This window comes from Anopheles darlingi, chromosome 2, assembly GCF_943734745.1.
Source record: "Anopheles darlingi chromosome 2, idAnoDarlMG_H_01, whole genome shotgun sequence".
Taxonomy (NCBI): Eukaryota; Metazoa; Arthropoda; class Insecta; order Diptera; family Culicidae; genus Anopheles; species Anopheles darlingi.
This window is the reverse complement of record NC_064874.1, coordinates 22762665-22771902: the sequence shown is the minus strand read 5'-3', so window position 1 is coordinate 22771902 and position 9238 is coordinate 22762665. Positions and strand designations below refer to the sequence as shown.

Sequence of the window (9238 nt, the reverse complement as noted above, 5' to 3'; positions counted from 1 at the left end):
GCGATGACAGGCGCTGATAGATGGCAGGAGATGCAGGGATGCCTGGCTGGTGCGAGTGAGGCTGAAGTGCGTGCGGCAGTATTTGCATAACTGATTCAATTTGTTTGGGGTATACTTGCCACAGCGGGTGCCCTCACCCGGGGCGTCGGTCAGCTACACACACACACGGCAGCTGGTACCCCGGGTTCTCCAGTAAGCATACGAGCGCCAGCCAGCCAGCCAGCCAGCGGGTACCGTTTCGCTTTGATGTATAGTTTATGTGACAAATATTTTATCATTTGCTCCCGTACCGTGCCTGAGGTTGTGTGTGTGTGTGTTCCGGGGAGGTAGAGGGAGATGGGAAGAAGCACAGAACACGACACAAAGTAACGCTTTCAGGTTGGACGACCTTTGCCTTTGCATGAAGAATCTTAAGCATCAAACATCGACGTTTGCCAGCTGCCAGCAGCTTATCGTGCTTATGTGGCGAGCTTATGCTGGTTAGCATAAAGAAGGACGCGACGCGCTGCGATCGAGTTTTCTGCAACTCTTTCGCCCTTCTTTTGAGTGGTAAGTTTGCGAGGAAGCCTTATTGAAAAAAGATAAGCCGGCATCAACACAACACACACGCACACGCAAACACACTTTGCGAAGCGAGCTGAGGGCGAAATCGATTAACAACAACAAACTCCTACAAAAGATCGAATCATGAAAGGGAATCACAAACACACACGCGATACACACACGCTCAAGACACGCACCTTGTCGTCTTCGCAACCACAAAAACCACATTACCAGGAACCCGGGATTACACCATCAAATCGTGCTTAGTGATTGGATTTTCGCTACTTTCATGTCGGATTAGAAATCCCACGCAACGGCATCACCATCCTTGGCGTTGGTTTTCACCTCCCCCCTCCCTCCTCTACTCCTCCCAGCGATGCGATAACAAACAACAATCGATCTCCAACGGTGTCGTCGTCGTGTGTGTGTTCGATATTTTCACTGGAAAAACCATTTCTGTCAATCGAAAGTTTCTCAACCAGAGAGTAGGCTCTGGCTCAGAGGTCGGTTCTTCGGAAAAAAAAACATTGCCTTTCATTTTGACGTAAACGGAGGGCGTCGACGATGGCAACGACGACGACGCCGCCGCTCCATGATTGACATGTCTTTCCGGTAAAGATTGGCAAGACCGCAGCTTCCTCTATTTCTCTTCTTTCTACTGGGCGGCTCACAATGGCACCTGTCTGCCAGTCTGCCTGGACACTGCGGAATCTAGGGGACCACAAGATGGATGCTTTTTGTCGATTGTTTTGAGCGCCATCCATCTATCGAACACGGCCGGTGATCGGATCAAAGCCAGAATGAAGCATAAAACTTCGACAAATCGTTCCGCTTCCTTCTCGGGAAACCGGACGACGGACGTGATTAAAGATCCGAAAGCGTATCCTCGAGGTTTTTCATCAAATAAAACCGGATTCCGCCTCGCTCTTGATGGTGGCTCAAACAAGACGTGTCTTAACCAACCCGTTGAAAAGAGGGAAGTGTCCCCTTTCCTCTCTCTCTCTGTGGGTGAGCTCGGGTTTTTCCAAACACGAATTAATATTAGTAAAATTGTAAGCTGGCTTATTGACCCTTTTAGCGAAGGGGGCGAGATTCCGGTAAGAAGCTAGAAAAAAGGGGGAGACAGGAAGGGCCTGCCTGGAGGGAGGAAGGGCTGCGAAATCCGCTCCCACAAAAGTACCGCTGTCAGCAGCCATCAATTCATCAAAAATATTAATCAGCTTTACGATCCGCCAACCAACCAACCAACCAACCATCCAACCAACCGACCGTCTCGCAACAGGGTGCCACTGCGTTATGGCGTCTTCTTTGGGGGGTGGTGGAGGCCGCTTCTTGATCGCTGCTTCCGTTGGTTTGTGATTAATTTGCGCAACATTACTGTTAATCGCTGAATAAATTATGAACCCCGCGCACCGCTGCTGGCGTCCGTAGTACCCAGCCAGCAAGCAGCTCAATTCGTCCGCTTTTTTGTGTCCGGGCAAACGGGTGAAGTGAAGCGAAGAAGTGAGGCTTGACATTTGCCCCGTTGCCGCTGGGGCGGAGGAATGATTAAAGGTTCAAAATCAACAACAACAACAACAACGCCGTCAGCACTCCGAATCGGTTCGGATCTGCTCACGAAATGCGAGAAGAAATTACCATTTTTGCCCCTTCCTTTGACTGGGCCCGCGGTGAACCAGCCCTCGCGGAGGGGGTGTTAGGGTGTCAGGAGTCCAATTAAACGCACTTCAAACGAAGAAGAAGAAGAAGAGTAAACGTAGCTTCGCTTCGGTTTTCTGATATTGTTTTTCAATTCCCCAATAATGTCACCAGCAGGCAGCAAGCAGCGGGACAAGTAATTGTTTATTTAATGTCAAGCAGCAGTAGGAGCAGAGTTAATTTGAATATTGTTTACGATTACTGACGTTGGCAATCGGTGGCGCCTTCCTTCCTGCCCACACAGCAATCGATAATGACTCCAAGCTGAAAGCCGGAACTGTAGCGAAGATTAGAAGGAAATTCGTGGAAATCTGTTTCTTTGTGGCGGGGCGGTGCTGCTGGCCAAAAACACGTTCCAGCACGCCCGCTAAAATCTTGTAATGAGCGACTTAAACGTCGGCGGCTTTAATTCTTCCGGAAGTCCCCATCTCGGCACCGAAACCAACGACCCTCCTCCGAGGAAACCGAGAAGAAGTTGCGAATTACATGGAGTCGTTCCACTCATTACGTCAATACAAATTTACTTTCGCTGTGTAAGCAGCAGGCGCTGGTTGCTACTCTTGCTCCTCGGGAGCCCTTGATTCCAGTAGGCTCTGCGGTCCAGTAGCGCCGCTCTGTACCCTCCGAGTAGGCTGCGGTTGGTGGAAATCTTCAAATTAAACATTCCATTGCCCATCCCTCTTCAAAATGCTCTCAATGGACTTCAATTTTGAAAGATTGGCCGTCAGAAATCAGTTTTCTGTTTCGATTTTCCGTCACCATCACGACGACGACGACGCATGCATAGGACTCTCGCCAGGACTGCTGTCCTGGACCGTCCCGGGGGCCCACTGGATGATGGGCGCGGCTCCCTCTTTTGTGGGAGGCCCTAGGTGGCCATAAAGAAAGGGGATTAATCTCCCACCATGTTTCCATTGTTGAGTGCGCCTTTTCACCGGGCGCCGGCGCCTCCCCCATTTTGGGAGCACTGGGTGGGGCTGGTAAGGACATGGTTCCATTGTGACGATTCCGTTCAGTGGAGGTCGTTGGTCGAGTGCTAGAAAGCAATTCTGCTGCTGCTCACGGAGGACCTCTCGGATACCGCGTGCCTCTATCCTTTCATTGCCGTCCTTTCCGCTCGATCCCAGCAATAAAGGCTCCGGGAGTCTTAGCGATCTTCTAACCACAAGCGCGCGAGCACACACACACACACACACATAGGGGTGAGGAAATGCTGAGGCAAATTACGTGCCAGACCGCAATACCTTCCATCAGCACGAGATGACGCATGTGACCTTCTTTACGTTTCGCTTTCGGGGTTAGATGGAAGGTAATTTTATATCCTTACCGCTTGCTTACACTGGACCGTGTACGGATTAGCTTCTTCCCAGTCGTCTATCAGCAGTAAGCAGTAGCAGCATTTCCGGAACATGAACTTTCGCTCTCTCTCTCTCTCTTTCTGTGTCGCTCAATCAACGTTACGCTGCTGGTCACTCGCCTTTGTGACGCTAGTTTGAGTTCCGCCGAAGAGGTGGCACGGAACAGGAACAGAGGGATTACCGGACGGAAACTAATGATACTTGAGAGACTCCCCGAACTCCCCACCCTTCCCCCCGGGAAGGGACAGCAGGCGTAAAGCTTAAATGATCGCTATAAATGGGCGAGCAAAGTAGGCAGTGGCCACCATCACCAGGCCGGCCATATTTCAACGGGCTGCAAATGGCGGTATTAGGAGCTACATCTTTCTGGACAATTAAATCGCCTTTCGGTCTGCCGGTCTTCTCACCTCTCTCCCGTTCCCGTTTTCTTTCTCTGTGTTACTGTCCCGTAATGCGCTACTCGCTAAGGCGCATACACACACACCAATGCTAATGCCTAGCTAAGGAAAATGAAGCCAAACCGAGCATTCATTGTGGTCTGAACGCATAAACAACCGAACAGGGCTTCTTTCTTGCGCTTGGTTTATGATTTAATTTCGCAGCCCGCTCCTTTCATCAACTCCTTTCTCTCGGTTTCTCTCTCTCCTCTTGCTTTGTACGCTTCACGGATGCGGTCCTTTATGTATGCGCCCACGCCTCCCCCCAATTGCGTTCAGGCTTCAGGCGCGGATTTGAATACAAACAATTATAATCAATTAACAAGGACGAACCGGAAGAAAAAAAAATGCGAGGGGAGAAAGTATAAACAAACGCAAAACAAAACGAAGGAAAATCTATTAATTACGCTCGCCGCTGGGTACTGCTTCTCGGTGTGGGTGGGATGACCTGAATCTAGTCCTTTGGCGTCAGGGAATCTGTGCCCTATTCTTTGTGCCAGACGCTCCGACGAGAGTTATGTAAATTGTGGTTTGGCCAAACCTTTCTCACTACAACTCCCAGTTGGCTTCTTTCGAGCAAATGGTTTGGAACCTGCGCACCTCCAGCTCCTTCAGGCCGCAGTGGTTTCACCATAAATTGGAAACTAACGGTGCGGTCGGTCCAACTCACGAAATTCAATCGTCCAGAGCGCAAGCTGTTGTAACAAAAGGTGCGAACAGGTTCCATATGAGCCGCACCGGAACGTGAGCAATCGCTCCAGTCTTGCAGTTTAATTACATTACCGGCTGTCAAGAAGGGGGAGGAGGAGGAGGAGGAGGAGGAGGAGGGGGAGGAGGAGAAGGTCGCTTTACACTATCGCTGGTAGTCATCTGGTCGGGTAATAAATTACGATCCGTCCCAATATTTTCACACTCACCATAACCCCTTTCTCTTGAGCGAATAATGAGTAACGACTGCTATAGAGTCAAGCAATGAAGCCGTCACATTGATACGCTTTGATAGACGCGGCCTGATGACTCTCTCTCTCTCTCTCTCTCTCTCTCTCTCTCTCTCTCTCTCTCTCTCTCTCTGTGCGGTGTCGGTGGTTCCGGCTGAAAGTAAAGTGGCCGTGAAATTGCTCCAAGCTTCTGATACCAGCAAGAGCTACCCATTGCTACCGCTACTGCTGCTATTACTCGAGAGCTTAGCAGGCAACCGTAGCGAAAGGGACAAAATGGAATGTCGTATAGGTGGTGGCCAGCAGCAGCAACAGCAGCAGCAGCAAAAAAAAGGGACACCAACCCCCTTTTTGAGTAATCACTTCTGCAAGGAAGAGAGAGACAGATCGTAGGGATAAAAAGCGGAGGGTATTTTATGAAAAAAATAGACCTCCCGAGAAGGGTAGAGATTTCAGTTCCAAGCAATTCATTTTGAAGTGACACCAGGAAGAAAAAAAACAACATTCTGCTGCAAAAATCCTTTTAGATAAAAATCGGTCCTATAACGCGACTTATGACCAATTCATTCTCCTATCGCGTTGAACATCTAGTTAAACAAAGAATAAGCGCTTATTTTTAGCAGAATTTCCTTCTTTTTACGTTAAACATATGGCAACACGCTTGGTAAAGTAAAGAACCATATTGCAAACCTTTATATTAATTGCCAACCTCCATGGTCCTTCCCAACATCATCATCATTAGTAAGGAAAGCTGTTTGCATTACCATTCATCGACGGTACCATTAATGATCACCTGATGGTTATGTAACCCGAAACTCCATTCCCCCATTTTCATCACCTTACAAGCCAATGTTACGGACGGCAACGGCCAAAAAGCACTCAAAAACCACCAACCGCCCCCCCTCGATACCGAATACTCCTATTCGGTGCCGCTACCGCTCGGCCACTGCGCCACCAAAGATTAAAACCATCCGGTGGAAAGCGTGGAAAGCACCGGGAAGCCCAAGTAACGCGGCTTCAGTAACGGGCACCGGGTCGCAAGCAATTTATTTTTTTTAATGAAAATAAATTAATTCGACTTCGATCAACTTCGTTACAAATTCATCTCGTCTGATTTCGGTGAGTGCTAAGGGGGGAGGACCGGAGACCAGGTATGCTGTATTGATGCCGGCCGTCCGTCCGTCCGAAACCGCGAACACTGTGAACGAATTCGCTCGCTAACGATGGTGTCGGTCCCCGGCGAACGACGAGGAGAAGCAGAGGCGCAGAAGAGGGAGCAATTTAATTTCATTTTCTTCCGCACCCTCCGGCTGTCGATAATGTGCCAACGTAGCGAGAAAACCGTCTAGCTGGCTGGCAGGCGCCCAAAAGGCCTGGCCGCGGCGTAAATGGAGCCGCCTGGTACCTTCTGACAGCGACTTGCGACTTAATGAGCGCTCTGGACTGGCGGTCGAGCCTATCAGGATTTTGTGCTCACGGTTTAAAACACAGCAGCAGCACCCCAGTCTGCAAAAGCTGCGCCACGTGCTGCTTTTTCATCATTTTCTCCACATTCATTGCCCCGGCACCCGGTAACGTTTGTCATTGTTCAAACCTCTGTGCAACCGCGCAATGATCCATGAAGAATCGTTACGTCAACAGCATGAAGTTAGGTGAACTGTGACTGTGTTTCGAGACACACACACACACACAGTATAGCAGCAGCAGCTCGTGGTTCTTGGGAATCGGCGTGGAAATCGGCACAACTCGACTCGAGAGTAAATCCGAATGCCATGTGACGGTATTCGAGCAAGTCGGTTGGAAAATTCCCTGGAACGATGTCAAATATCGTCGCCCCCCACACCAACTTTCACACCTAATAGACGGGGCACACTAACCTACTTCTACCACACACACACACACACATACACCCGAGAATGGAACTCCAACGATACGAGGCGAGGCGAAGGCGAAATGGTTGAATTACTAAATCAATTTAAAACCTCTCAATCGGTACGCTTGATTGAATGCACTACGGAGTGCTGGAACCGATGGCCCCGGGAATTGATATCGACTGCTGGGAGGACATATTGGCAGCACATTTGCACATTCGCTGCTCCCTGCTATCGGCGTCTTGGCGACACACCGTACAGTGGGAAGATTCCGAGAGAATAAAAAAAAATGAAACGAAACGGAACCGAAATCAAACCAGCTCCAGATCGAGCCAGCCAGCTGGTGGGAACAAAAAATCCTGACCAAAATCGATTATGCAGCGGAAAAAGGGACTCTGAAAGTAATGGAATGGCAATCCTACCTACGGGGATGGTTGGATGGCGATGGGGCGGTCGCCTGTCGCCTGTCGCACTGAATTCAATCCAATTTGACTTCTCACAACACGTCTCCTTCCGATGGCCGATATGATGGCGGTGATGATCTTGAGTCGATTTTGGAGTTGACTCACTTTCGTAAAGCACAGGATGCGATGGCGATGATACTGGTGGGACTTATCGTGAGTTAGTATTTGAAAATGAACTCGATCCCTACTCGATCTACGCACCGAAAAGCGTCCTCTACTCTGTGCTCTCGGTGCTCTGTTGAAGAGCTGTCAGTCAGTTGTAATTAAATCCAAGTAAACAGAGCACTTCTACCTTCGTCCTTCGGCTGACTCCTGACTTGACATTTCAGGATTCACAGCCTGCTGCTGCTCCTGTGTAGCTTGACATTCAAATGCACACAAATTGCCAACGGAATGTTAAAATGAACTCATATAAAGCACATTAAAGAGATGCTAAATTACAGTCAACCGCTTTCGCCCACTGCCAGCCAGGCAGGCAGCCAAGCGGGCAGCATCACTAGGCACACACACACACACACACACACTCAAGCACCCACACCGAACCGAACCGAACCGAACCGCCATACTACCAACGCAACGAAGTAAATGCAAACACGCACTAGCAAAACGGGTGCTGCTGTCACCGACGAACGTTTCGCCGAATCTTCACCATCACCATCTTCCTGGAGGGCGTACCATTTTAACAACAAATGGAAATCCTTTCCCTCCCCCCCTCCTTTACTTTCCTATCCCCAAACCCTTCCCCCTATTTGTCAACCCGTGAACGAAAACATCGGCAAACGTCAGACGCGCTGAGCCGCGCGCACGTGTTGGGCTATCACACACACACACACAAACACACCGACACACACACACAGGGAGCGCCTCAGGACGACACCACGAAAGTGGAGCTTCCCGGGCCCCGGGCGTTAAGGACGCAACCACCGCTTTCGCTTATCGTTGTTGCCGTCCCCGGAGCAGCAACTCCGGGAGCCGGAGCCTGCAATACCAACGACCAACACAACGGTGCCAGCACGAGCACACGAACACAAACACTTACACACACACACGCACGCGCGTCTACAACACCGAGGTGGACACACACACGCACACCAGTAGCGCACACTCGCCCGGGTTTTGGAGGATGCCGCTCCGACCGACCGACCGACTGCTTCTGCTCAGCCTGTTGCAGCCAACCTGCCAGCCAGCTAGCCAGAAGCAGCCACGACGTGAAAACAAGAGCAAAACGGAGCTGCTGTTGCCAGGCTCCCGGAGCGGAGGACTACGAAACTCACACCAGCGAGCGACGAGGCGAGCACGACGGGGCCACAACCACAACAACAACAACTGCTACTACAACAACAACAACGCTACGCTATTCCGGGATTCTTGCCGAAGATTCGACGCGCTCTCTGTCTCTCTAGACGCGCATCCGACCTATCAAACGGATCTCGACGAACTGACGAGACTGGAGCCGGAGCATCGCCATCTCGGTAGTCGGCGGTACTACGGTCGCACCAGGTGGCCCACCCACCGGGACCGGGTGGCCCCAGCATCCGAACGAGCGCGCCCACGAACGTGCGAAAGCTCCGTCGCCGGCCATCTTCGTCGGATGCTGTACGCATTCGCACTTCGGGAAAGCTCTCACATCGAAGCAACCGAACACGAGCTCATCTCACCGTCGTCGTCGTCGTCGTCGTCTCATCTCATCACGGGTGAGAACATTACTAGCTCACTCACTAGCGCGGCTCAGTATCCGGTGCGGTGCGGCCTCGTCTCACTCGTTGCTATTACACCGCCACAATCGCTTACTATGGTCGTCGACGGCATGATTTGTGTTTTACTCCGTGTTTTTCCGTTTCGTTTTTTTTCTCTTCCCCCGCAAAATCGGATATCCATTTTCGGGGGAGGGGCGGGTGTTGCGTCGGCAGAAGACGACACTGGACACGA

At 50.8% G+C, this 9238-nt stretch overlaps 1 protein-coding gene across 5 annotated transcripts in view; it reads right to left on the bottom strand.

The window, feature by feature from the left end:
• The window catches only part of LOC125950195 (probable serine/threonine-protein kinase DDB_G0267686), a 51464-nt gene extending 42745 nt beyond the window's left edge, over window positions 1-8719 (bottom strand). For all 5 annotated transcript variants that reach the window (XM_049677946.1, XM_049677950.1, XM_049677947.1 and 2 more), the window contains exon 1: window positions 8584-8719. The gene's annotated coding sequence lies outside the window, so the exon portion shown is untranslated. The remainder of the gene's footprint in view (window positions 1-8583) is intronic.
• Between the last annotated feature and the right edge of the window lie 519 nt (window positions 8720-9238).